This window comes from Gnatocerus cornutus, chromosome 6 (genome assembly GCF_029298725.1).
Source record: "Gnatocerus cornutus isolate USDA-ARS CGAHR chromosome 6, icGnaCorn1.1, whole genome shotgun sequence".
Taxonomy (NCBI): domain Eukaryota; kingdom Metazoa; phylum Arthropoda; class Insecta; order Coleoptera; family Tenebrionidae; genus Gnatocerus; species Gnatocerus cornutus.
This window is the reverse complement of record NC_142238.1, coordinates 1,392,855-1,420,853: the sequence shown is the minus strand read 5'-3', so window position 1 is coordinate 1,420,853 and position 27,999 is coordinate 1,392,855.

The window sequence follows — 27,999 nt, the reverse complement described above, 5'->3', positions numbered from 1 at the left end:
CCAGAAAACAACGAAAATCGACAAGAAATCGTCCTTTTGCATCGAAATATGCGGTTTTCTGTAAGAATTTTGATGATTTCGTGCAGAATTCTGCTGTTTTCTTGCAATTCAGCCGTTGAATCTTGTTAAAATGTGATGATTTTGTAGATTTCGTGCTCTTTTTTGCGAATTCAAGCCAGAAAACAACCAAAATCTGCGAGAAATCGTCGTTTGGCATCGAAATATGCGGTTTTCTGTAAGAATTTTGATGATTTCGTGCAGAATTCTGCTGTTTTCTTGCAATTTAGCCGTTGAATCTTGGTAAAAAGTGATGATTTTGTAGATTTCGTGCTTTTCTATGCGAATTCAAGCCAGAAAACAACGAAAATCGACAAGAAATCGTCCTTTTGCATCGAAATATGCGATTTTCTGTTAGAAGTTTGATGATTTCGTGCAGAGTTCTGCTGTTTTCTTGCAATTCAGCCGTTGAATCTTGGTAAAAAGTGATGATTTTGTTGATTTCGTGCTCTTCTTTGCGAATTCAAGCCAGAAAACAACGAAAATCGGCGAGAAATCGTCGTTTTGCATCGAAATATGCGGTTTGCTGTAAGAATTTTGATGACTTCGTGCAGAAATCTGCTGTTTTCTTGCAATTCAGCCGTTGAATCGTGATAAAAAGTGATGATTTTGTAGATTTCGTGCACTTCTTTGCGAATTCAAGCCAGAAAACAACGAAAATCGGCGAGAAATCGTCGTTTTGCATCGAAATATGCGGTTTTCTGAAAGAATTTTGATGATTTCGTGCAGAATTTTGCTGTTTTCTTGCAATTCAGCCGTTGAATCGTGATAAAAAGTGATGATTTTGTAGATTTCGTGCACTTCTTTGCGAATTCAAGCCAGAAAACAACGAAAATCGGCGAGAAATCGTCGTTTTGCATCGAAATATGCGGTTTTCTGAAAGAATTTTGATGATTTCGTGCAGAATTTTGCTGTTTTCTTGCAATTCAGCTGTTGAATCTTGGTAAAAAGTGATGATTTTGTAGATTTCGTGCTCTTCTTTGCGAATTCAAGCCAGAAAACAACGAAAATCGGCGAAAAATCGTCGTTTTGCATCGAAATATGCGGTTTGCTGTAAGAATTTTGATGACTTCGTGCAGAATTCTGCTGTTTTCTTGCAAATCAGCCGTTGAATCTTAACAAAAAGTGATGATTTTGTAGATTTCGTGCACTTCTTTGCGAATTCAAGCCAGAAAACAACGAAAATCGGCGAGAAATCGTCGTTTTGCATCGAAATATGCGGTTTGCTGTAAGAATTTTGATGATTTCGTGCAGAATTCTGCTGTTTTCTTGCAATTCAGCCGTTGAACCTTGGTAAAAAGTGATGATCTTGTAGATTTCGTGCTTTTCCTTGCGAAATCAAGCCAGAAAACAACGAAAATCGGCGAGAAATCGTCGTTTTGCATCGAAATATGCGGTTTTCTGTAAGAATTTTGATGATTTCGTGCAGAATTTTGCTGTTTTCTTGCAATTCAGCTGTTGAATCTTGGTAAAAAGTGATGATTTTGTAGATTCCGTGCTCTTCTTTGCGAATTCAAGCCAGAAAACAACGAAAATCGGCGAAAAATCGTCGTTTTGCATCGAAATATGCGGTTTGCTGTAAGAATTTTGATGACTTCGTGCAGAATTCTGCTGTTTTCTTGCAAATCAGCCGTTGAATCTTAACAAAAAGTGATGATTTTGTAGATTTCGTGCACTTCTTTGCGAATTCAAGCCAGAAAACAACGAAAATCGGCGAGAAATCGTCGTTTTGCATCGAAATATGCGGTTTGCTGTAAGAATTTTGATGATTTCGTGCAGAATTCTGCTGTTTTCTTGCAATTCAGCCGTTGAACCTTGGTAAAAAGTGATGATCTTGTAGATTTCGTGCTTTTCCTTGCGAAATCAAGCCAGAAAACAACGAAAATCGGCGAGAAATCGTCGTTTTGCATCGAAATATGCGGTTTTCTGAAAGAATTTTGATGATTTCGTGCAGAATTTTGCTGTTTTCTTGCAATTCAGCCGTTGAATCGTGATAAAAAGTGATGATTTTGTTGATTTCGTGCTCTTCTTTGCGAATTCAAGCCAGAAAACAACGAAAATCGGCGAGAAATCGTCGTTTTGCATCGAAATATGCGGTTTTCTGTAAGAAGTTTGATGATTTCGTGCAGAATTCTGCTGTTTTCTTGCAATTCAGCGGTTGAATCTTAATAAAAAGTGATGATTTTGTAGATTTCGTGCTTTTCTTTGCGAATTCAAGGCAGAAAACAACGAAAATCGACAAGAAATCGTCGTTTTGCATCGAAATATGCGGATCTCTGTAAGAATTTTGATGATTTCGTGCAGAATTCTGCTGTTTTCCTGCAATTCAGCCGTTGAATCTTAATAAAAAGTGATGATTTTGTAGATTTCGTGCTCTTCTTTGCAAATTCAAGCCAGAAAACAACGAAATCAGCGGAAAATCGTCGTTTTGCATCAAAATATGCGGTTTTCTGTAAGAATTTTGATGATTTCGTGCAGAATTCTGCTGTTTTCTTGCAATTCTGCAGTTGAATCTTGGTAAAAAGTGATGATTTTGTAGATTTCGTGCTTTTCTTTGCGAATTCAAGCCAGAAAACAACGAAAATCGGCGGAAAATCGTCGTTTTGCATCAAAATATGCGGTTTTCTGTAAGAATTTTGATGATTTCGTGCAGAATTCTGCTGTTTTCTTGCAATTCAGCCGTTGAATCTTGGTAAAAAGTGATGATTTTGTAGATTTCGTGTTTTTCTTTGCAAATTCAAACCAGAAAACAACGAAAATCGGCGAGAAATCGTCGTTTTGCATCGAAATATGCGGTTTTCTGTAAGAATTTTGATGATTTCGTGCAGAATTCTGCTGTTTTCTTGCAATTCAGCGGTTGAATCTTAATAAAAAGTGATGATTTTGTAGATTTCGTGCTCTTCTTTGCGAATTCAAGAAAGAAAACAACGAAAATCAGCAAGAAATCGTCGTTTTGCTTCGAAATATGCGGTTTTCTGTAAGAATTTTGATGATTTCGTGCAGAATTCTGCTGTTTTCTTGCAATTCAGCGGTTGAATCTTAATAAAAAGTGATGATTTTGTAGATTTCGTGCTCTTCTTTTCGAAATCAAGAAAGAAAACAACGAAAATCAGCAAGAAATCTTCGTTTTGCATCGAAATATGCGGTTTTCTGTAAGAATTTTGATGATTTCGTGCAGAACTCTGCTGTTTTCTTGCAATTCAACCGTTGAATCTTGGTAAAAAGTGATGATTTTGTAGATTTCGTGCTCTTCTTTGCGAATTCAAGCCAGAAAACAATGAAAATCGGCGGGAAATCGTCGTTTTGCATCAAAATATGCGGTTTTCTGTAAGAATTTTGATGATTTAGTGCAGAATTCTGCTGTTTTCTTGCAATTCAGCCGTTGAATCTTGGTGAAAAGTGATGATTTTGTAGATTTCGTGCTCTTCTTTGCGAATTCAAGCCAGAAAACAACGAAAATCGACATGAAATCGTCGTTTTGCATCGAAATATGCCGTTTTCTGTAAGAATTTTGATGATTTCGTGCAGAATTCTGCTGTTTTCTTGCAATTCAGCCGTTGAATCTTGGTAAAAAGTGATGATTTTGTAGATTTCGTGTTTTTCTTTGCAAATTCAAACCAGAAAACAACGAAAATCGGCGAGAAATCGTCGTTTTGCATCGAAATATGCGGTTTTCTGTAAGAATTTTGATGATTTCGTGCAGAATTCTGCTGTTTTCTTGCAATTCAGCGGTTGAATCTTAATAAAAAGTGATGATTTTGTAGATTTCGTGCTCTTCTTTGCAAATTCAAGAAAGAAAACAACGAAAATCAGCAAGAAATCGTCGTTTTGCTTCGAAATATGCGGTTTTCTGTAAGAATTTTGATGATTTCGTGCAGAACTCTGCTGTTTTCTTGCAATTCAACCGTTGAATCTTGGTAAAAAGTGATGATTTTGTAGATTTCGTGCTCTTCTTTGCGAATTCAAGCCAGAAAACAATGAAAATCGGCGGGAAATCGTCGTTTTGCATCAAAATATGCGGTTTTCTGTAAGAATTTTGATGATTTAGTGCAGAATTCTGCTGTTTTCTTGCAATTCAGCCGTTGAATCTTGGTGAAAAGTGATGATTTTGTAGATTTCGTGCTCTTCTTTGCGAATTCAAGCCAGAAAACAACGAAAATCGACATGAAATCGTCGTTTTGCATCGAAATATGCCGTTTTCTGTAAGAATTTTGATGATTTCGTGCAGAATTCTGCTGTTTTCTTGCAATTCAGCCGTTGAATCTTGGTAAAAAGTGATGATTTTGTAGATTTCGTGTTTTTCTTTGCAAATTCAAACCAGAAAACAACGAAAATCGGCGAGAAATCGTCGTTTTGCATCGAAATATGCGGTTTTCTGTAAGAATTTTGATGATTTCGTGCAGAATTCTGCTGTTTTCTTGCAATTCAGCGGTTGAATCTTAATAAAAAGTGATGATTTTGTAGATTTCGTGCTCTTCTTTGCAAATTCAAGAAAGAAAACAACGAAAATCAGCAAGAAATCGTCGTTTTGCTTCGAAATATGCGGTTTTCTGTAAGAATTTTGATGATTTCGTGCAGAATTCTGCTGTTTTCTTGCAATTCAACCGTTGAATCTTGGTAAAAAGTGATGATTTTGTAGATTTTGTACTCTTCTTTGCGAATTCAAGGCAGAAAACAACGAAAATCGGCGAGAAATCGTCGTTTTGCATCGAAATATGCGGTTTTCTGAAAGAAGTTTGATGATTTCGTGCAGAATTCTGCTGTTTTCTTGCAATTCAGCCGTTGAATCTTGGTAAAAAGTGATGATTTTGTGGATTTCGTGCTCTGCTTTGCGAATTCAAGCCAGAAAACGACGAAAATCGGCGAGAAATCGTCGTTTTGCATCGAAATATGCGGTTTGCTGTAAGAATTTTGATGATTTCGTGCAGAATTCTGCTGTTTTCTTGCAATTCAGCCGTTGAATCTTGGTAAAAAGTGATGATTTTGTAGATTTCGTGCTCTTCTTTGCGAATTCAAGCCAGAAAACGACGAAAATCGGCGAGAAATCGTCGTTTTGCATCGAAATATGCGGTTTTCTGTAAGAATTTTGATGATTTCGTGCAGAATTTTGCTGTTTTCTTGCAATTCAGCCGTTGAATCTTGGTAAAAAGTGATGAATTTGTAGATTTCGTGCTTTTCTTTGCGAATTCAAGGCAGAAAACAACGAAAATCGACAAGAAATCGTCGTTTTGCATCGAAATATGCTGTTTGCTGTAAGAATTTTGATGATTTCTTGCAGAATTCTGCTGTTTTCTTGCAATTGAGCCATTGAATCTTGGTAAAAAGTGATGATTTGGTAGATTTCGTTCACTTCTTTGCGAATTCAAGCCAGAAAACAACGAAAATCGACAAGAAATCGTCGTTTTGCATCGAAATATGCGGATTTCTGTAAGAATTTTGATGATTTCGTGCAGAATTCTGCTGTTTTCTTGCAATTCAGCTGTTGAATCTTGGTAAAAAGTGATGATTTTGTAGATTTCGTGCTCTTCTTTGCGAATTCAAGCCAGAAAACAACGAAAATCAGCAAGAAATCTTCGTTTTGCATCGAAATATGCGGTTTTCTGTAAAAATTTTGATGATTTCGTGCAGAACTCTGCTGTTTTCTTGCAATTCAACCGTTGAATCTTGGTAAAAAGTGATGATTTTGTAGATTTCGTGCTCTTCTTTGCGAATTCAAGCCAGAAAACAATGAAAATCGGCGGGAAATCGTCGTTTTGCATCAAAATATGCGGTTTTCTGTAAGAATTTTGATGATTTAGTGCAGAATTCTGCTGTTTTCTTGCAATTCAGCCGTTGAATCTTGGTGAAAAGTGATGATTTTGTAGATTTCGTGCTCTTCTTTGCGAATTCAAGCCAGAAAACAACGAAAATCGACATGAAATCGTCGTTTTGCATCGAAATATGCCGTTTTCTGTAAGAATTTTGATGATTTCGTGCAGAATTCTGCTGTTTTCTTGCAATTCAGCCGTTGAATCTTGGTAAAAAGTGATGATTTTGTAGATTTCGTGTTTTTCTTTGCAAATTCAAACCAGAAAACAACGAAAATCGGCGAGAAATCGTCGTTTTGCATCGAAATATGCGGTTTTCTGTAAGAATTTTGATGATTTCGTGCAGAATTCTGCTGTTTTCTTGCAATTCAGCGGTTGAATCTTAATAAAAAGTGATGATTTTGTAGATTTCGTGCTCTTCTTTGCAAATTCAAGAAAGAAAACAACGAAAATCAGCAAGAAATCGTCGTTTTGCTTCGAAATATGCGGTTTTCTGTAAGAATTTTGATGATTTCGTGCAGAATTCTGCTGTTTTCTTGCAATTCAACCGTTGAATCTTGGTAAAAAGTGATGATTTTGTAGATTTTGTACTCTTCTTTGCGAATTCAAGGCAGAAAACAACGAAAATCGGCGAGAAATCGTCGTTTTGCATCGAAATATGCGGTTTTCTGAAAGAAGTTTGATGATTTCGTGCAGAATTCTGCTGTTTTCTTGCAATTCAGCCGTTGAATCTTGGTAAAAAGTGATGATTTTGTGGATTTCGTGCTCTGCTTTGCGAATTCAAGCCAGAAAACGACGAAAATCGGCGAGAAATCGTCGTTTTGCATCGAAATATGCGGTTTGCTGTAAGAATTTTGATGATTTCGTGCAGAATTCTGCTGTTTTCTTGCAATTCAGCCGTTGAATCTTGGTAAAAAGTGATGATTTTGTAGATTTCGTGCTCTTCTTTGCGAATTCAAGCCAGAAAACGACGAAAATCGGCGAGAAATCGTCGTTTTGCATCGAAATATGCGGTTTTCTGTAAGAATTTTGATGATTTCGTGCAGAATTTTGCTGTTTTCTTGCAATTCAGCCGTTGAATCTTGGTAAAAAGTGATGAATTTGTAGATTTCGTGCTTTTCTTTGCGAATTCAAGGCAGAAAACAACGAAAATCGACAAGAAATCGTCGTTTTGCATCGAAATATGCGGTTTGCTGTAAGAATTTTGATGATTTCTTGCAGAATTCTGCTGTTTTCTTGCAATTGAGCCATTGAATCTTGGTAAAAAGTGATGATTTGGTAGATTTCGTTCACTTCTTTGCGAATTCAAGCCAGAAAACAACGAAAATCGACAAGAAATCGTCGTTTTGCATCGAAATATGCGGATTTCTGTAAGAATTTTGATGATTTCGTTCAGAATTCTGCTGTTTTCTTGCAATTCAGCTGTTGAATCTTGGTAAAAAGTGATGATTTTGTAGATTTCGTGCTCTTCTTTGCGAATTCAAGCCAGAAAACAACGAAAATCAGCGGGAAATCGTCGTTTTGCATCAAAATATGCGGTTTTCTGTAAGAATTTTGATGATTTCGTGCAGAATTCTGCTGTTTTCTTGCAATTCAGCCGTTGAATCTTGGTAAAAAGTGATGATTTTGTAGATTTCATGCTCTTCTTTGCGAATTCAAGCCAGAAAACAACGAAAATCGACAAGAAATCGTCGTTTTGCATCGAAATATGCGGTTTTCTGTAAGAATTTTGATGATTTCGTGCAGAATTCTGCTGTTTTCTTGCAATTCAGCCGTTGAATCTTGGTAAAAAGTGATGATTTTGTAGATTTCGTGCTTTTCTTTGCGAATTCAAGCCAGAATACAACGAAAATCGGCAAGAAATCGTCGTTTTGCATCGAAATATGAGGTTTTCTGTAAGAATTTTGATGATTTCGTGCAGAATTCTGCTGTTTTCTTGCAATTCAGCCGTTGAATCTTGGTAAAAAGTGATGATTTTGTAGATTTCATGCTCTTCTTTGCGAATTCAAGCCAGAAAACAACGAAAATCGACAAGAAATCGTCGTTTTGCATCGAAATATGCGGTTTTCTGTAAGAATTTTGATGATTTCGTGCAGAATTCTGCTGTTTTCTTGCAATTCAGCTGTTGAATCTTGGTAAAAAGTGATGATTTTGTAGATTTCGTGCTTTTCTTTGCGACTTCAAGCCAGAAAACAACAAAAATCGACAAGAAATCGTCGTTTTGCATCGAAAAATGCGGTTTTCTGTAAGAAGTTTGATGATTTCGTGCAGAATTCTGCTGTTTTCTTGCAATTCAGCCGTTGAATCTTGGTAAAAAGTGATGATTTGGTAGATTTCGTGCTCTTCTTTGCGAATTCAAGCCAGAAAACAACGAAAATCGGCGAGAAATCGTCGTTTTGCATCGAAATATGCGGTTTTCTGTAAAAATTTTGTTGATTTCGTGCAGAATTCTGCTGTTTTCTTGCAATTCAACCCTTGAATCTTGGTAAAAAGTCATGATTTTTTTATTTCGTGCTCTTCTTTGCGAATTCAAGCCAGAAAACAACGAAAATCAGCAAGAAATCGTCGTTTCGCATCGAAATATGCGGTTTTCTGTAAGAATTTTGATGATTTCGTGCAGAATTCTGCTGATTTCTTGCAATTCAGCCGTTGAATCTTGGTAAAAAGTGATGATTTTGTAGATTTCGTGCTTTTCTTTGCGAATTCAAGCCAGAAAACAACGAAAATCAGCAAGAAATCGTCGTTTCGCATCGAAATATGCGGTTTTCTGTAAGAATTTTGATGATTTTGTGCAGAATTCTGCTGTTTTCTTGCAATTCAGCCGTTGAATCTTGGTAAAAAGTGATGATTTTGTAGATTTCGTGCTCTTCTTTGCGAATTCAAGCCAGAAAACAACGAAAATCGGCGGGAAATCGTCGTTTTGCATCAAAATATGCGGTCTTCTGTAAGAATTTTGATGATTTCGTGCAGAATTCTGCTGTTTTCTTGCAATTCAGCCGTTGAATCTTGGTAAAAAGTGATGATTTTGTAGATTTCATGCTCTTCATTGCGAATTCAAGCCAGAAAACAACGAAAATCGGCGGGAAATCGTCGTTTTGCATCGAAATATGCGGTTTGCTGTAAGAATTTTGTTGATTTCGTGCAGAATTCTGCTGTTTTCTTGCAATTCAACCGTTGAATCTTGGTAAAAAGTCATGATTTTTTTATTTCGTGCTCTTCTTTGCGAATTCAAGCCAGAAAACAACGAAAATCGACAAGAAATCGTCGTTTTGCATCGAAATATGCGGTTTTCTGTAAGAAGTTTGATGATTTAGTGCAGAATTCTGCTGTTTTCTTGCAATTCAGCGGTTGAATCTTAATAAAAAGTGATGATTTTGTAGATTTCGTGCTCTTCTTTGCGAATTCAAGCCAGAAAATAACGAAAATCAGCAAGAAATCGACGTTTTGCATCGAAATATGCGGTTTTCTGTAAGAATTTTGTTGATTTCGGGCAGAATTCTGCTGTTTTCTTGCAATTCAACCGTTGAATCTTGGTAAAAAGTGATGATTTTGTAGATTTCGTGCTCTTCTTTGCGAATTCAAGCCAGAAAACATCGAAAATCGGCGAGAAATCGTCGTTTTGCATCGAAATATGCGGTTTTCTGTGAGAATTTTGATGATTTCGTGCAGAATTCTGCTGTTTTCTTGCAATTCAGCCGTTGAATCTTGGTAAAATGTCATGATTTTGTAGATTTCGTGCTCTCCTTTGCGAATTCAAGCCAGAAAACAACGAAAATCGGCGAGAAATCGTCGTTTTGCATCGAAATATGCGGTTTTCTGTAAGAATTTTCATGATTTCGTGCAGAATTCTGCTGTTTTCTTGCAATTCAACCGTTGAACCTTGGTAAAAAGTCATGATTTTGTAGATTTCGTGCTTTTCTTTTTGAATTCAAGCCAGAAAACAACAAAAATCGACAAGAAATCGTCGTTTTGCATCGAAAAATGCGGTTTTCTGTAAGAAGTTTGATGATTTCGTGCAGAATTCTGCTGTTTTCTTGCAATTCAGCCGTTGAATCTTGGTAGAAAGTGATGATTTGGTAGATTTCGTGCTCTTCTTTGCGAATTCAAGCCAGAAACCAACGAATATCGGCGAGAAATCGTCGATTTGCATCGAAATATGCGGTTTTCTGTAAGAATTTTGTTGATTTCGTGCAGAATTCTGCTGTTTTCTTGCAATTGAACCCTTGAATCTTGGTAAAAAGTCATGATTTTTTTATTTCGTGCTCTTCTTTGCGAATTCAAGCCAGAAAACAACGAAAATCAGCAAGAAATCGTCGTTTCGATCGAAATATGCGGTTTTCTCTAAGAATTTTGATGATTTCGTGCAGAATTCTGCTGTTTTCTAGCAATTCAGCCGTTGAGTCATGGTAAAAAGTGATGATTTTGTAGATTTCATGCTCTTCTTTGCGAATTCAAGCCAGAAAACAACGAAAATCGACAAGAAATCGTCGTTTTGCATCGAAATATGCGGTTTTCTGTAAGAATTTTGATGATTTCGTGCAGAATTCTGCTGTTTTCTTGCAATTCAGCTGTTGAATCTTGGTAAAAAGTGATGATTTTGTAGATTTCGTGCTTTTCTTTGCGACTTCAAGCCAGAAAACAACAAAAATCGACAAGAAATCGTCGTTTTGCATCGAAAAATGCGGTTTTCTGTAAGAAGTTTGATGATTTCGTGCAGAATTCTGCTGTTTTCTTGCAATTCAGCCGTTGAATCTTGGTAAAAAGTGATGATTTGGTAGATTTCGTGCTCTTCTTTGCGAATTCAAGCCAGAAAACAACGAAAATCGGCGAGAAATCGTCGTTTTGCATCGAAATATGCGGTTTTCTGTAAAAATTTTGTTGATTTCGTGCAGAATTCTGCTGTTTTCTTGCAATTCAACCCTTGAATCTTGGTAAAAAGTCATGATTTTTTTATTTCGTGCTCTTCTTTGCGAATTCAAGCCAGAAAACAACGAAAATCAGCAAGAAATCGTCGTTTCGCATCGAAATATGCGGTTTTCTGTAAGAATTTTGATGATTTCGTGCAGAATTCTGCTGATTTCTTGCAATTCAGCCGTTGAATCTTGGTAAAAAGTGATGATTTTGTAGATTTCGTGCTTTTCTTTGCGAATTCAAGCCAGAAAACAACGAAAATCAGCAAGAAATCGTCGTTTCGCATCGAAATATGCGGTTTTCTGTAAGAATTTTGATGATTTTGTGCAGAATTCTGCTGTTTTCTTGCAATTCAGCCGTTGAATCTTGGTAAAAAGTGATGATTTTGTAGATTTCGTGCTCTTCTTTGCGAATTCAAGCCAGAAAACAACGAAAATCGGCGGGAAATCGTCGTTTTGCATCAAAATATGCGGTCTTCTGTAAGAATTTTGATGATTTCGTGCAGAATTCTGCTGTTTTCTTGCAATTCAGCCGTTGAATCTTGGTAAAAAGTGATGATTTTGTAGATTTCATGCTCTTCATTGCGAATTCAAGCCAGAAAACAACGAAAATCGGCGGGAAATCGTCGTTTTGCATCGAAATATGCGGTTTGCTGTAAGAATTTTGTTGATTTCGTGCAGAATTCTGCTGTTTTCTTGCAATTCAACCGTTGAATCTTGGTAAAAAGTCATGATTTTTTTATTTCGTGCTCTTCTTTGCGAATTCAAGCCAGAAAACAACGAAAATCGACAAGAAATCGTCGTTTTGCATCGAAATATGCGGTTTTCTGTAAGAAGTTTGATGATTTAGTGCAGAATTCTGCTGTTTTCTTGCAATTCAGCGGTTGAATCTTAATAAAAAGTGATGATTTTGTAGATTTCGTGCTCTTCTTTGCGAATTCAAGCCAGAAAATAACGAAAATCAGCAAGAAATCGACGTTTTGCATCGAAATATGCGGTTTTCTGTAAGAATTTTGTTGATTTCGGGCAGAATTCTGCTGTTTTCTTGCAATTCAACCGTTGAATCTTGGTAAAAAGTGATGATTTTGTAGATTTCGTGCTCTTCTTTGCGAATTCAAGCCAGAAAACATCGAAAATCGGCGAGAAATCGTCGTTTTGCATCGAAATATGCGGTTTTCTGTGAGAATTTTGATGATTTCGTGCAGAATTCTGCTGTTTTCTTGCAATTCAGCCGTTGAATCTTGGTAAAATGTCATGATTTTGTAGATTTCGTGCTCTCCTTTGCGAATTCAAGCCAGAAAACAACGAAAATCGGCGAGAAATCGTCGTTTTGCATCGAAATATGCGGTTTTCTGTAAGAATTTTCATGATTTCGTGCAGAATTCTGCTGTTTTCTTGCAATTCAACCGTTGAACCTTGGTAAAAAGTCATGATTTTGTAGATTTCGTGCTTTTCTTTTTGAATTCAAGCCAGAAAACAACAAAAATCGACAAGAAATCGTCGTTTTGCATCGAAAAATGCGGTTTTCTGTAAGAAGTTTGATGATTTCGTGCAGAATTCTGCTGTTTTCTTGCAATTCAGCCGTTGAATCTTGGTAGAAAGTGATGATTTGGTAGATTTCGTGCTCTTCTTTGCGAATTCAAGCCAGAAACCAACGAATATCGGCGAGAAATCGTCGATTTGCATCGAAATATGCGGTTTTCTGTAAGAATTTTGTTGATTTCGTGCAGAATTCTGCTGTTTTCTTGCAATTGAACCCTTGAATCTTGGTAAAAAGTCATGATTTTTTTATTTCGTGCTCTTCTTTGCGAATTCAAGCCAGAAAACAACGAAAATCAGCAAGAAATCGTCGTTTCGATCGAAATATGCGGTTTTCTCTAAGAATTTTGATGATTTCGTGCAGAATTCTGCTGTTTTCTAGCAATTCAGCCGTTGAGTCATGGTAAAAAGTGATGATTTTGTAGATTTCATGCTCTTCTTTGCGAATTCAAGCCAGAAAACAACGAAAATCGACAAGAAATCGTCGTTTTGCATCGAAATATGCGGTTTTCTGTAAGAATTTTGATGATTTCGTGCAGAATTCTGCTGTTTTCTTGCAATTCAGCTGTTGAATCTTGGTAAAAAGTGATGATTTTGTAGATTTCGTGCTTTTCTTTGCGACTTCAAGCCAGAAAACAACAAAAATCGACAAGAAATCGTCGTTTTGCATCGAAAAATGCGGTTTTCTGTAAGAAGTTTGATGATTTCGTGCAGAATTCTGCTGTTTTCTTGCAATTCAGCCGTTGAATCTTGGTAAAAAGTGATGATTTGGTAGATTTCGTGCTCTTCTTTGCGAATTCAAGCCAGAAAACAACGAAAATCGGCGAGAAATCGTCGTTTTGCATCGAAATATGCGGTTTTCTGTAAAAATTTTGTTGATTTCGTGCAGAATTCTGCTGTTTTCTTGCAATTCAACCCTTGAATCTTGGTAAAAAGTCATGATTTTTTTATTTCGTGCTCTTCTTTGCGAATTCAAGCCAGAAAACAACGAAAATCAGCAAGAAATCGTCGTTTCGCATCGAAATATGCGGTTTTCTGTAAGAATTTTGATGATTTCGTGCAGAATTCTGCTGATTTCTTGCAATTCAGCCGTTGAATCTTGGTAAAAAGTGATGATTTTGTAGATTTCGTGCTTTTCTTTGCGAATTCAAGCCAGAAAACAACGAAAATCAGCAAGAAATCGTCGTTTCGCATCGAAATATGCGGTTTTCTGTAAGAATTTTGATGATTTTGTGCAGAATTCTGCTGTTTTCTTGCAATTCAGCCGTTGAATCTTGGTAAAAAGTGATGATTTTGTAGATTTCGTGCTCTTCTTTGCGAATTCAAGCCAGAAAACAACGAAAATCGGCGGGAAATCGTCGTTTTGCATCAAAATATGCGGTCTTCTGTAAGAATTTTGATGATTTCGTGCAGAATTCTGCTGTTTTCTTGCAATTCAGCCGTTGAATCTTGGTAAAAAGTGATGATTTTGTAGATTTCATGCTCTTCATTGCGAATTCAAGCCAGAAAACAACGAAAATCGGCGGGAAATCGTCGTTTTGCATCGAAATATGCGGTTTGCTGTAAGAATTTTGTTGATTTCGTGCAGAATTCTGCTGTTTTCTTGCAATTCAACCGTTGAATCTTGGTAAAAAGTCATGATTTTTTTATTTCGTGCTCTTCTTTGCGAATTCAAGCCAGAAAACAACGAAAATCGACAAGAAATCGTCGTTTTGCATCGAAATATGCGGTTTTCTGTAAGAAGTTTGATGATTTAGTGCAGAATTCTGCTGTTTTCTTGCAATTCAGCGGTTGAATCTTAATAAAAAGTGATGATTTTGTAGATTTCGTGCTCTTCTTTGCGAATTCAAGCCAGAAAATAACGAAAATCAGCAAGAAATCGACGTTTTGCATCGAAATATGCGGTTTTCTGTAAGAATTTTGTTGATTTCGGGCAGAATTCTGCTGTTTTCTTGCAATTCAACCGTTGAATCTTGGTAAAAAGTGATGATTTTGTAGATTTCGTGCTCTTCTTTGCGAATTCAAGCCAGAAAACATCGAAAATCGGCGAGAAATCGTCGTTTTGCATCGAAATATGCGGTTTTCTGTGAGAATTTTGATGATTTCGTGCAGAATTCTGCTGTTTTCTTGCAATTCAGCCGTTGAATCTTGGTAAAATGTCATGATTTTGTAGATTTCGTGCTCTCCTTTGCGAATTCAAGCCAGAAAACAACGAAAATCGGCGAGAAATCGTCGTTTTGCATCGAAATATGCGGTTTTCTGTAAGAATTTTCATGATTTCGTGCAGAATTCTGCTGTTTTCTTGCAATTCAACCGTTGAACCTTGGTAAAAAGTCATGATTTTGTAGATTTCGTGCTTTTCTTTTTGAATTCAAGCCAGAAAACAACAAAAATCGACAAGAAATCGTCGTTTTGCATCGAAAAATGCGGTTTTCTGTAAGAAGTTTGATGATTTCGTGCAGAATTCTGCTGTTTTCTTGCAATTCAGCCGTTGAATCTTGGTAGAAAGTGATGATTTGGTAGATTTCGTGCTCTTCTTTGCGAATTCAAGCCAGAAACCAACGAATATCGGCGAGAAATCGTCGATTTGCATCGAAATATGCGGTTTTCTGTAAGAATTTTGTTGATTTCGTGCAGAATTCTGCTGTTTTCTTGCAATTGAACCCTTGAATCTTGGTAAAAAGTCATGATTTTTTTATTTCGTGCTCTTCTTTGCGAATTCAAGCCAGAAAACAACGAAAATCAGCAAGAAATCGTCGTTTCGATCGAAATATGCGGTTTTCTCTAAGAATTTTGATGATTTCGTGCAGAATTCTGCTGTTTTCTAGCAATTCAGCCGTTGAGTCATGGTAAAAAGTGATGATTTTGTAGATTTCATGCTCTTCTTTGCGAATTCAAGCCAGAAAACAACGAAAATCGACAAGAAATCGTCGTTTTGCATCGAAATATGCGGTTTTCTGTAAGAATTGTGATGATTTCGTGCAGAATTCTGCTGTTTTCTTGCAATTCAGCTGTTGAATCTTGGTAAAAAGTGATGATTTTGTAGATTTCGTGCTTTTCTTTGCGACTTCAAGCCAGAAAACAACAAAAATCGACAAGAAATCGTCGTTTTGCATCGAAAAATGCGGTTTTCTGTAAGAAGTTTGATGATTTCGTGCAGAATTCTGCTGTTTTCTTGCAATTCAGCCGTTGAATCTTGGTAAAAAGTGATGATTTGGTAGATTTCGTGCTCTTCTTTGCGAATTCAAGCCAGAAAACAACGAAAATCGGCGAGAAATCGTCGTTTTGCATCGAAATATGCGGTTTTCTGTAAAAATTTTGTTGATTTCGTGCAGAATTCTGCTGTTTTCTTGCAATTCAACCCTTGAATCTTGGTAAAAAGTCATGATTTTTTTATTTCGTGCTCTTCTTTGCGAATTCAAGCCAGAAAACAACGAAAATCAGCAAGAAATCGTCGTTTCGCATCGAAATATGCGGTTTTCTGTAAGAATTTTGATGATTTCGTGCAGAATTCTGCTGATTTCTTGCAATTCAGCCGTTGAATCTTGGTAAAAAGTGATGATTTTGTAGATTTCGTGCTTTTCTTTGCGAATTCAAGCCAGAAAACAACGAAAATCAGCAAGAAATCGTCGTTTCGCATCGAAATATGCGGTTTTCTGTAAGAATTTTGATGATTTTGTGCAGAATTCTGCTGTTTTCTTGCAATTCAGCCGTTGAATCTTGGTAAAAAGTGATGATTTTGTAGATTTCGTGCTCTTCTTTGCGAATTCAAGCCAGAAAACAACGAAAATCGGCGGGAAATCGTCGTTTTGCATCAAAATATGCGGTCTTCTGTAAGAATTTTGATGATTTCGTGCAGAATTCTGCTGTTTTCTTGCAATTCAGCCGTTGAATCTTGGTAAAAAGTGATGATTTTGTAGATTTCATGCTCTTCATTGCGAATTCAAGCCAGAAAACAACGAAAATCGGCGGGAAATCGTCGTTTTGCATCGAAATATGCGGTTTGCTGTAAGAATTTTGTTGATTTCGTGCAGAATTCTGCTGTTTTCTTGCAATTCAACCGTTGAATCTTGGTAAAAAGTCATGATTTTTTTATTTCGTGCTCTTCTTTGCGAATTCAAGCCAGAAAACAACGAAAATCGACAAGAAATCGTCGTTTTGCATCGAAATATGCGGTTTTCTGTAAGAAGTTTGATGATTTAGTGCAGAATTCTGCTGTTTTCTTGCAATTCAGCGGTTGAATCTTAATAAAAAGTGATGATTTTGTAGATTTCGTGCTCTTCTTTGCGAATTCAAGCCAGAAAATAACGAAAATCAGCAAGAAATCGACGTTTTGCATCGAAATATGCGGTTTTCTGTAAGAATTTTGTTGATTTCGGGCAGAATTCTGCTGTTTTCTTGCAATTCAACCGTTGAATCTTGGTAAAAAGTGATGATTTTGTAGATTTCGTGCTCTTCTTTGCGAATTCAAGCCAGAAAACATCGAAAATCGGCGAGAAATCGTCGTTTTGCATCGAAATATGCGGTTTTCTGTGAGAATTTTGATGATTTCGTGCAGAATTCTGCTGTTTTCTTGCAATTCAGCCGTTGAATCTTGGTAAAATGTCATGATTTTGTAGATTTCGTGCTCTCCTTTGCGAATTCAAGCCAGAAAACAACGAAAATCGGCGAGAAATCGTCGTTTTGCATCGAAATATGCGGTTTTCTGTAAGAATTTTCATGATTTCGTGCAGAATTCTGCTGTTTTCTTGCAATTCAACCGTTGAACCTTGGTAAAAAGTCATGATTTTGTAGATTTCGTGCTTTTCTTTTTGAATTCAAGCCAGAAAACAACAAAAATCGACAAGAAATCGTCGTTTTGCATCGAAAAATGCGGTTTTCTGTAAGAAGTTTGATGATTTCGTGCAGAATTCTGCTGTTTTCTTGCAATTCAGCCGTTGAATCTTGGTAGAAAGTGATGATTTGGTAGATTTCGTGCTCTTCTTTGCGAATTCAAGCCAGAAACCAACGAATATCGGCGAGAAATCGTCGATTTGCATCGAAATATGCGGTTTTCTGTAAGAATTTTGTTGATTTCGTGCAGAATTCTGCTGTTTTCTTGCAATTGAACCCTTGAATCTTGGTAAAAAGTCATGATTTTTTTATTTCGTGCTCTTCTTTGCGAATTCAAGCCAGAAAACAACGAAAATCAGCAAGAAATCGTCGTTTCGATCGAAATATGCGGTTTTCTCTAAGAATTTTGATGATTTCGTGCAGAATTCTGCTGTTTTCTAGCAATTCAGCCGTTGAGTCATGGTAAAAAGTGATGATTTTGTAGATTTCGTGCCTTTCTTTGCGAATTCAAGCCAGAAAACAACGAAAATCAGCAAGAAATCGTCGTTTCGCATCGAAATATGCGGTTTTCTGTAAGAATTTTGATGATTTCGTGCAGAATTCTGCTGTTTTCTTGCAATTCAGCCGTTGAATCTTGGTAAAAAGTGATGATTTTCTAGATTTCGTGCTTTTCTTTGAGAATTCAAGCTAGAAAACAACGAAAATCGGCAAGAAATCTTCGTTTTGCATCGAAATATGCGGTTTTCTGTAAGAATTTTGATGATTTCGTGCAGAATTCTGCTGTTTTCTTGCAATTCAGCGGTTGAATCTTAATAAAAAGTGATGATTTTGTAGATTTCGTGCTCTCCTTTGCGAATTCAAGCCAGAAAACAACGAAAATCGGCGAGAAATCGTCGTTTTGCATCGAAATATGCGGTTTTCTGTAAGAATTTTCATGATTTCGTGCAGAATTCTGCTGTTTTCTTGCAATTCAACCGTTGAATCTTGGTAAAAATTCATGATTTTGTAGATTTCGTGCTCTTCTTTGCGAATTCAAGCCAGAAAACAACGAAAATCGACAAGAAATCGTCGTTTTGCATCGAAATATGCGGTTTTCTGTGAGAAGTTTGTTGATTTCGTGCAGAATTCTGCAGTTTTCTTGCAATTCAGCCGTTGAATCTTGGTAAAAAGTGATGATTTTGTAGATTTCGTGCTCTTCTTTGCGAATTCAAGCCAGAAAACAACGAAAATCGGCGAGAAATCGTCGTTTTGCATCGAAATATGCGGTTTGCTGTAAGAATTTTGATGATTTCGTGCAGAATTCTGCTGTTTTCTTGCAATTCAGCCGTTGATTCTTGGTAAAAAGTGATGATTTTGTAAATTTCGTGCTTTTCTTTGCGAATTCAAGCCAGAAAACAACGAAAATCGGCAAGAAATCGTCGTTTTGCATCGAAATATGAGGTTTTCTGTGAGAATTTTGATGATTTTGTGCAGAATTCTGCTGTTTTCTTGCAATTCAGCCGTTGAATCTTGGTAAAAAGTGATGATTTTGTAGATTTCGTGCTTTTCTTTTTGAATTCAAGCCAGAAAACAACAAAAATCGACAAGAAATCGTCGTTTTGCATCGAAAAATGCGGTTTTCTGTAAGAAGTTTGATGATTTCGTGCAGAATTCTGCTGTTTTCTTGCAATTCAGCCGTTAAATCTTGGTAAAAAGTGATGATTTGGTAGATTTCGTGCTCTTCTTTGCGAATTCAAGCCAGAAACCAACGAAAATCGGCGAGAAATCGTCGATTTGCATCGAAATATGCGGTTTTCTGTAAGAATTTTGTTGATTTCGTGCAGAATTCTGCTGTTTTCTTGCAATTCAACCGTTGAATCTTGGAAAAAAGTCATGATTTTTTTATATCGTGCTCTTCTTTGCGAATTCAAGCCAGAAAACAACGAAAATCAGCAAGAAATCGTCGTTTCGATCGAAATATGCGGTTTTCTCTAAGAATTTTGATGATTTCGTGCAGAATTCTGCTGTTTTCTTGCAATTCAGCCGTTGAATCTTGGTAAAAAGTGATGATTTTGTAGATTTCGTGCTTTTCTTTGCGAATTCAAGCCAGAAAACAACGAAAATCAGCAAGAAATCGTCGTTTTGCATCGAAATATGCGGTTTTCTGTAAGAATTTTGTTGATTTCGGGCAGAATTCTGCTGTTTTCTTGCAATTCAACCGTTGAATCTTGGTAAAAAGTCATGATTTTGTAGATTTCGTGCTCTTCTTTGCGAATTCAAGCCAGAAAACAACGAAAATCGACAAGAAATCGTCGTTTTGCATCGAAATATGCGGTTTTCTGTAAGAAGTTTGATGATTTAGTGCAGAATTCTGCTGTTTTCTTGCAATTCGGCGGTTGAATCTTAATAAAAAGTGATGATTTTGTAGATTTCGTGCTCTTCTTTGCGAATTCAAGCCAGAAAATAACGAAAATCAGCAAGAAATCGTCGTTTTGCATCGAAATATGCGGTTTTCTGTAAGAATTTTGTTGATTTCGGGCAGAATTCTGCTGTTTTCTTGCAATTCAACCGTTGAATCTTGGTAAAAAGTCATGATTTTGTAGATTTCGTGCTCTTCTTTGCGAATTCAAGCCAGAAAACAACGAAAATCGGCAAGAAATCTTCGTTTTGCATCGAAATATGCGGTTTTCTGTGAGAATTTTGATGATTTTGTGCAGAATTCTGCTGTTTTCTTGCAATTCAGCCGTTGAACCTTGGTAAAAAGTCATGATTTTGTAGATTTCGTGCTCTCCTTTGCGAATTCAAGCCAGAAAACAACGAAAATCGGCGAGAAATCGTCGTTTTGCATCGAAATATGCGGTTTTCTGTGAGAATTTTGATGATTTCGTGCAGAATTCTGCTGTTTTTTTGCAATTCAGCCGTTGAATCTTGGTAAAAAGTGATGATTTTGTAGATTTCGTGCTTTTCTTTTTGAATTCAAGCCAGAAAACAACAAAAATCGACTAGAAATCGTCGTTTTGCATCGAAAAATGCGGTTTTCTGTAAGAAGTTTGATGATTTCGTGCAGAATTCTGCTGTTTTCTTGCAATTCAGCCGTTGAATCTTGGTAAAAAGTGATGATTTGGTAGATTTCGTGCTCTCCTTTGCGAATTCAAGCCAGAAACCAACGAAAATCGGCGAGAAATCGTCGATTTGCATCGAAATATGCGGTTTTCTGTAAGAATTTTGATGATTTCGTGCAGAATTCTGCTGTTTTCTTGCAATTCAGCGGTTGAATCTTAATAAAAAGTGATGATTTTGTAGATTTCGTGCTCTTCTTGCGAATTCAAGCCAGAAAATAACGAAAATCAGCAGGAAATCGTCGTTTTGCATCGAAATATGCGGTTTTCTGTAAGAATTTTGTTGATTTCGGGCAGAATTCTGCTGTTTTCTTGCAATTCAACCGTTGAATCTTGGTAAAAAGTCATGATTTTTTTATTTCGTGCTCTTCTTTGCGAATTCAAGCCAGAAAACAACGAAAATCAGCAAGAAATCGTCGTTTCGATCGAAATATGCGGTTTTCTCTAAAAATTTTGATGATTTCGTGCAGAATTCTGCTGTTTTCTTGCAATTCAGCCGTTGAATCTTGGTAAAAAGTGATGATTTTGTAGATTTCGTGCTTTTCTTTGCGAATTCAAGCCAGAAAACAACGAAAATCAGCAAGAAATCGTCGTTTCGCATCGAAATATGCGGTTTTCTGTAAGAATTTTGATGATTTCGTGCAGAATTCTGCTGTTTTCTTGCAATTCAGCCGTTGAATCTTGGTAAAAAGTGATGATTTTCTAGATTTCGTGCTTTTCTTTGAGAATTCAAGCCAGAAAACAACGAAAATCGGCAAGAAATCTTCGTTTTGCATCGAAATATGCGGTTTTCTGTAAGAATTTTGATGATTTCGTGCAGAATTCTGCTGTTTTCTTGCAATTCAGCGGTTGAATCTTAATAAAAAGTGATGATTTTGTAGATTTCGTGCTCTTCTTGCGAATTCAAGCCAGAAAATAACGAAAATCAGCAGGAAATCGTCGTTTTGCATCGAAATATGCGGTTTTCTGTAAGAATTTTGTTGATTTCGGGCAGAATTCTGCTGTTTTCTTGCAATTCAACCGTTGAATCTTGGTAAAAAGTCATGATTTTGTAGATTTCGTGCTTTTCTTTGCGAATTCAAGCCAGAAAACAACGAAAATCGACAAGAAATCGTCGTTTTGCATCGAAATATGCGGTTTTCTGTAAGAAGTTTGATGATTTAGTGCAGAATTCTGCTGTTTTCTTGCAATTCAGCGGTTGAATCTTAATAAAAAGTGATGATTTTGTAGATTTCGTGCTCTTCTTTGCGAATTCAAGCCAGAAAATAACGAAAATCAGCAAGAAATCGACGTTTTGCATCGAAATATGCGGTTTTCTGTAAGAATTTTGTTGATTTCGGGCAGAATTCTGCTGTTTTCTTGCAATTCAACCGTTGAATCTTGGTAAAAAGTCATGATTTTGTAGATTTCGTGCTCTTCTTTGCGAATTCAAGCCAGAAAACAACGAAAATCGGCAAGAAATCTTCGTTTTGCATCGAAATATGCGGTTTTCTGTGAGAATTTTGATGATTTCGTGCAGAATTCTGCTGTTTTCTTGCAATTCAACCGTTGAATCTTGGTAAAAAGTCATGATTTTGTAGATTTCGTGCTCTTCTTTGCGAATTCAAGCCAGAAAACAACGAAAATCGACAAGAAATCGTCGTTTTGCATCGAAATATGCGGTTTTCTGTGAGAAGTTTGTTGATTTCGTGCAGAATTCTGCAGTTTTCTTGCAATTCAGCCGTTGAATCTTGGTAAAAAGTGATGATTTTCTAGATTTCGTGCTCTTCTTTGCGAATTCAAGCCAGAAAACAACGAAAATCGGCGAGAAATCGTCGTTTTGCATCGAAATATGCGGTTTGCTGTAAGAATTTTGATGATTTCGTGCAGAATTCTGCTGTTTTCTTGCAATTCAGCCGTTGATTCTTGGTAAAAAGTGATGATTTTGTAAATTTCGTGCTTTTCTTTGCGAATTCAAGCCAGAAAACAACGAAAATCGGCAAGAAATCGTCGTTTTGCATCGAAATATGAGGTTTTCTGTGAGAATTTTGATGATTTTGTGCAGAATTCTGCTGTTTTCTTGCAATTCAACCGTTGAATCTTGGTAAAAAGTGATGATTTGGTAGATTTCGTGCTCTTCTTTGCGAATTCAAGCCAGAAACCAACGAAAATCGGCGAGAAATCGTCGATTTGCATCGAAATATGCGGTTTTCTGTAAGAATTTTGTTGATTTCGTGCAGAATTCTGCTGTTTTCTTGCAATTCAACCGTTGAATCTTGGTAAAAAGTCATGATTTTTTTATTTCGTGCTCTTCTTTGCGAATTCAAGCCAGAAAACAACGAAAATCAGCAAGAAATCGTCGTTTCGATCGAAATATGCGGTTTTCTCTAAGAATTTTGATGATTTCGTGCAGAATTCTGCTGTTTTCTTGCAATTCAGCCGTTGAATCTTGGTAAAAAGTGATGATTTTGTAGATTTCGTGCTTTTCTTTGCGAATTCAAGCCAGAAAACAACGAAAATCAGCAAGAAATCGTCGTTTTGCATCGAAATATGCGGTTTTCTGTAAGAATTTTGTTGATTTCGGGCAGAATTCTGCTGTTTTCTTGCAATTCAACCGTTGAATCTTGGTAAAAAGTCATGATTTTGTAGATTTCGTGCTCTTCTTTGCGAATTCAAGCCAGAAAACAACGAAAATCGACAAGAAATCGTCGTTTTGCATCGAAATATGCGGTTTTCTGTAAGAAGTTTGATGATTTAGTGCAGAATTCTGCTGTTTTCTTGCAATTCAGCGGTTGAATCTTAATAAAAAGTGATGATTTTGTAGATTTCGTGCTCTTCTTTGCGAATTCAAGCCAGAAAATAACGAAAATCAGCAAGAAATCGTCGTTTTGCATCGAAATATGCGGTTTTCTGTAAGAATTTTGTTGATTTCGGGCAGAATTCTGCTGTTTTCTTGCAATTCAACCGTTGAATCTTGGTAAAAAGTCATGATTTTGTAGATTTCGTGCTCTTCTTTGCGAATTCAAGCCAGAAAACAACGAAAATCGGCAAGAAATCTTCGTTTTGCATCGAAATATGCGGTTTTCTGTGAGAATTTTGATGATTTCGTGCAGAATTCTGCTGTTTTCTTGCAATTCAGCCGTTGAACCTTGGTAAAAAGTCATGATTTTGTAGATTTCGTGCTCTCCTTTGCGAATTCAAGCCAGAAAACAACGAAAATCGGCGAGAAATCGTCGTTTTGCATCGAAATATGCGGTTTTCTGTGAGAATTTTGATGATTTCGTGCAGAATTCTGCTGTTTTCTTGCAATTCAGCCGTTGAACCTTGGTAAAAAGTCATGATTTTGTAGATTTCGTGCTCTCCTTTGCGAATTCAAGCCAGAAAACAACGAAAATCGGCGAGAAATCGTCGTTTTGCATCGAAATATGCGGTTTTCTGTGAGAATTTTGATGATTTCGTGCAGAATTCTGCTGTTTTCTTGCAATTCAGCCGTTGAACCTTGGTAAAAAGTCATGATTTTGTAGATTTCGTGCTCTTCTTTGCGAATTCAAGCCAGAAAACAACGAAAATCGACAAGAAATCGTCGTTTTGCATCGAAATATGCGGTTTTCTGTGAGAAGTTTGTTGATTTCGTGCAGAATTCTGCAGTTTTCTTGCAATTCAGCCGTTGAATCTTGGTAAAAAGTGATGATTTTGTAGATTTCGTGCTCTTCTTTGCGAATTCAAACCAGAAAACAACGAAAATCGGCGAGAAATCGTCGTTTTGCATCGAAATATGCGGTTTGCTGTAAGAACTTTGATGATTTCGTGCAGAATTCTGCTGTTTTCTTGCAATTCAGCCGTTGAATCTTGGTAAAAAGTGATGATTTTGTAGATTTTGCTTTTCTTTGCGAATTCAAGCCAGAAAACAACGAAAATCAGCAAGAAATCGTCGTTTCGCCTCGAAATATGCGGTTTTCTGTAAGAATTTTGATGATTTCGTGCAGAATTCTGCTGTTTTCTTGCAATTCAGCCGTTGAATCTTGGTAAAAAGTCATGATTTTGTAGATTTCGTGCTCTTCTTTGCGAATTCAAGATAGAAAACAACGAAAATCGGCGAGAAATCGTCGTTTTGCATCGAAATATGGGGTTTTCTCTAAGAATTTTGACGATTTCGTGCAGAATTCTGCTGTTTTCTTGCAATTCAGCCGTTAAATCTTGGTAAAAAGTCATGATTTTGTAGATTTCGTGCTCTTCTTTGAGAATTCAAGATAGAAGACAACGAAAATCAGCGAGAAATCGTCGTTTTGCATCGAAATATGCGGTTTTCTCTAAGAATTTTGATGATTTCGTGCAGAATTCTGCTGTTTTCTTGCAATTCAGCCGTTGAATCTTGGTAAAAAGTCATGATTTTGTAGATTTCGTGCTCTTCTTTGAGAATTCAAGATAGAAAACAACGAAAATCAGCGAGAAATCGTCGTTTTGCATCGAAATATGCGGTTTTCTCTAAGAATTTTGATGATTTCGTGCAGAATTCTGCTGTTTTCTTGCAATTCAGCCGTTGAATCTTGGTAAAAAGTGACGATTTTGTAGATTTCGTGCTCTTCTTTGCGAATTCAAGCCAGAAAACAACGAAAATCGACAAGAAATCGTCGTTTTGCATCGAAATATGCCGTTTTCTGTAAGAAGTTTGATGATTTAGTGCAGAATTCTGCTGTTTTCTTGCAATTCAGCGGTTGAATCTTAATAAAAAGTGATGATTTTGTAGATTTCGTGCTCTTCTTTGCGAATTCAAGCCAGAAAATAACGAAAATCAGCAAGAAATCGTCGTTTTGCATCGAAATATGCGGTTTTCTGTAAGAATTTTGTTGATTTCGGGCAGAATTCTGCTGTTTTCTTGCAATTCAACCGTTGAATCTTGGTAAAAAGTCATGATTTTGTAGATTTCGTGCTCTTCTTTGCGAATTCAAGCCAGAAAACAACGAAAATCGGCAAGAAATCTTCGTTTTGCATCGAAATATGCGGTTTTCTGTGAGAATTTTGATGATTTCGTGCAGAATTCTGCTGTTTTCTTGCAATTCAGCCGTTGAACCTTGGTAAAAAGTCATGATTTTGTAGATTTCGTGCTCTCCTTTGCGAATTCAAGCCAGAAAACAACGAAAATCGGCGAGAAATCGTCGTTTTGCATCGAAATATGCGGTTTTCTGTGAGAATTTTCATGATTTCGTGCAGAATTCTGCTGTTTTCTTGCAATTCAACCGTTGAATCTTGGTAAAAGTCATGATTTTGTAGATTTCGTGCTCTTCTTTGCGAATTCAAGCCAGAAAACAACGAAAATCGACAAGAAATCGTCGTTTTGCATCGAAATATGTGGTTTTCTGTGAGAAGTTTGTTGATTTCGTGCAGAATTCTGCAGTTTTCTTGCAATTCAGCCGTTGAATCTTGGTAAAAAGTGATGATTTTGTAGATTTCGTGCTCTTCTTTGCGAATTCAAACCAGAAAACAACGAAAATCGGCGAGAAATCGTCGTTTTGCATCGAAATATGCGGTTTGCTGTAAGAATTTTGATGATTTCGTGCAGAATTCTGCTGTTTTCTTGCAATTCAGCCGTTGAATCTTGGTAAAAAGTGATGATTTTGTAGATTTCGTGCTCTTCTTTGCGAATTCCAACCAGAAAACAACGAAAATCGGCGAGAAATCGTCGTTTTGCATCGAAATATGCGGTTTGCTGTAAGAATTTTGATGATTTCGTGCAGAATTCTGCTGTTTTCTTGCAATTCAGCCGTTGAATCTTGGTAAAAAGTGATGATTTTGTAGATTTTGCTTTTCTTTGCGAATTCAAGCCAGAAAACAACGAAAATCAGCAAGAAATCGTCGTTTCGCCTCGAAATATGCGGTTTTCTGTAAGAATTTTGATGATTTCGTGCAGAATTCTGCTGTTTTCTTGCAATTCAGCCGTTGAATCTTGGTAAAAAGTGATGATTTTGTAGATTTTGCTTTTCTTTGCGAATTCAAGCCAGAAAACAACGAAAATCAGCAAGAAATCGTCGTTTCGCCTCGAAATATGCGGTTTTCTGTAAGAATTTTGATGATTTCGTGCAGAATTCTGCTGTTTTCTTGCAATTCAGCCGTTGAATCTTGGTAAAAAGTCATGATTTTGTAGATTTCGTGCTCTTCTTTGCGAATTCAAGATAGAAAACAACGAAAATCGGCGAGAAATCGTCGTTTTGCATCGAAATATGGGGTTTTCTCTAAGAATTTTGACGATTTCGTGCAGAATTCTGCTGTTTTCTTGCAATTCAGCCGTTGAATCTTGGTAAAAAGTCATGATTTTGTAAATTTCGTGCTCTTCTTTGCGAATTCAAGATAGAAAACAACGAAAATCGGCGAGAAATCGTCGTTTTGCATCAAAATATGGGGTTTTCTCTAAGAATTTTGACGATTTCGTGCAGAATTCTGCTGTTTTCTTGCAATTCAGCCGTTAAATCTTGGTAAAAAGTCATGATTTTGTAGATTTCGTGCTCTTCTTTGAGAATTCAAGATAGAAGACAACGAAAATCAGCGAGAAATCGTCGTTTTGCATCGAAATATGCGGTTTTCTCTAAGAATTTTGATGATTTCGTGCAGAATTCTGCTGTTTTCTTGCAATTCAGCCGTTGAATCTTGGTAAAAAGTCATGATTTTGTAGATTTCGTGCTCTTCTTTGAGAATTCAAGATAGAAAACAACGAAAATCAGCGAGAAATCGTCGTTTTGCATCGAAATATGCGGTTTTCTCTAAGAATTTTGATGATTTCGTGCAGAATTCTGCTGTTTTCTTGCAATTCAGCCGTTGAATCTTGGTAAAAAGTGATGATTTTGTAGATTTCGTGCTCTTCTTTGCGAATTCAAGCCAGAAAACAACGAAAATCGGCGAGAAATCGTCGTTTTGCATCGAAATATGCGGTTTTCTCTAAGAATTTTGACGATTTCGTCCAGAATTCTGCTGTTTTCTTGCAATTCAGCCGTTGAATCTTGGTAAAAAGTCATGATTTTATAGATTTCGAGTAGTAAGGTAGTGCCGGTTTCACTCCACGACCTTGTGGAGTGAAACCGGCATAGGTTTTACGTCGATGACTCATTGCAGTTGAATCTCAGTTGAATCTCATTTTATTTTGTATTTTTTCAACTTTCAGTTCAATGTACTTTGATACTTATCGTTTCAAATTACATTTATCCAATTTTATGAAAGCTTGAAGTTTCATTGCAAATATCTTCAAAACGGTTATTCTGGGTCCATTGGTACATATAACAAAAAAGATGCACATTAAAAAATACTATCGAGTCATGGAAAGTAACTGAAGTTTGTTTTGTAATGTATCAAGTTACAGGATGAAATGTGTTATTTACTCTTTGTTCATAATAAAAAATTAGCGTTTTGTGAAGTACAATTGATTCATAGAAAAAAATTGGGTTTTAGTCAATTGGGTGTCAAGTTACAGCTAAATAAAATTTTGAATTTTTGAAGTTTGAAGAGCAATATCTCGGAAACGATACTTCTGACACAATTTGAATCTATGACAAAAAAGATGCGCCTTGAAAAGTACCATCGAAATGTTGAAAGAAAATTTTGATTTTATTCGACCACCCCAAAAATCGAAAAAAATTTTGTTAAATTTTGAATAAAATCCAAACGAATTGAAAAAACTATGACATGTTATATATTTTCTTAATGCATATTTAATTCTGCGTTATTTGATATGCAGCATGACAATTTTAAAAAAACTACCCCTAAATTATTGTTGAAGGTAGAAAACTG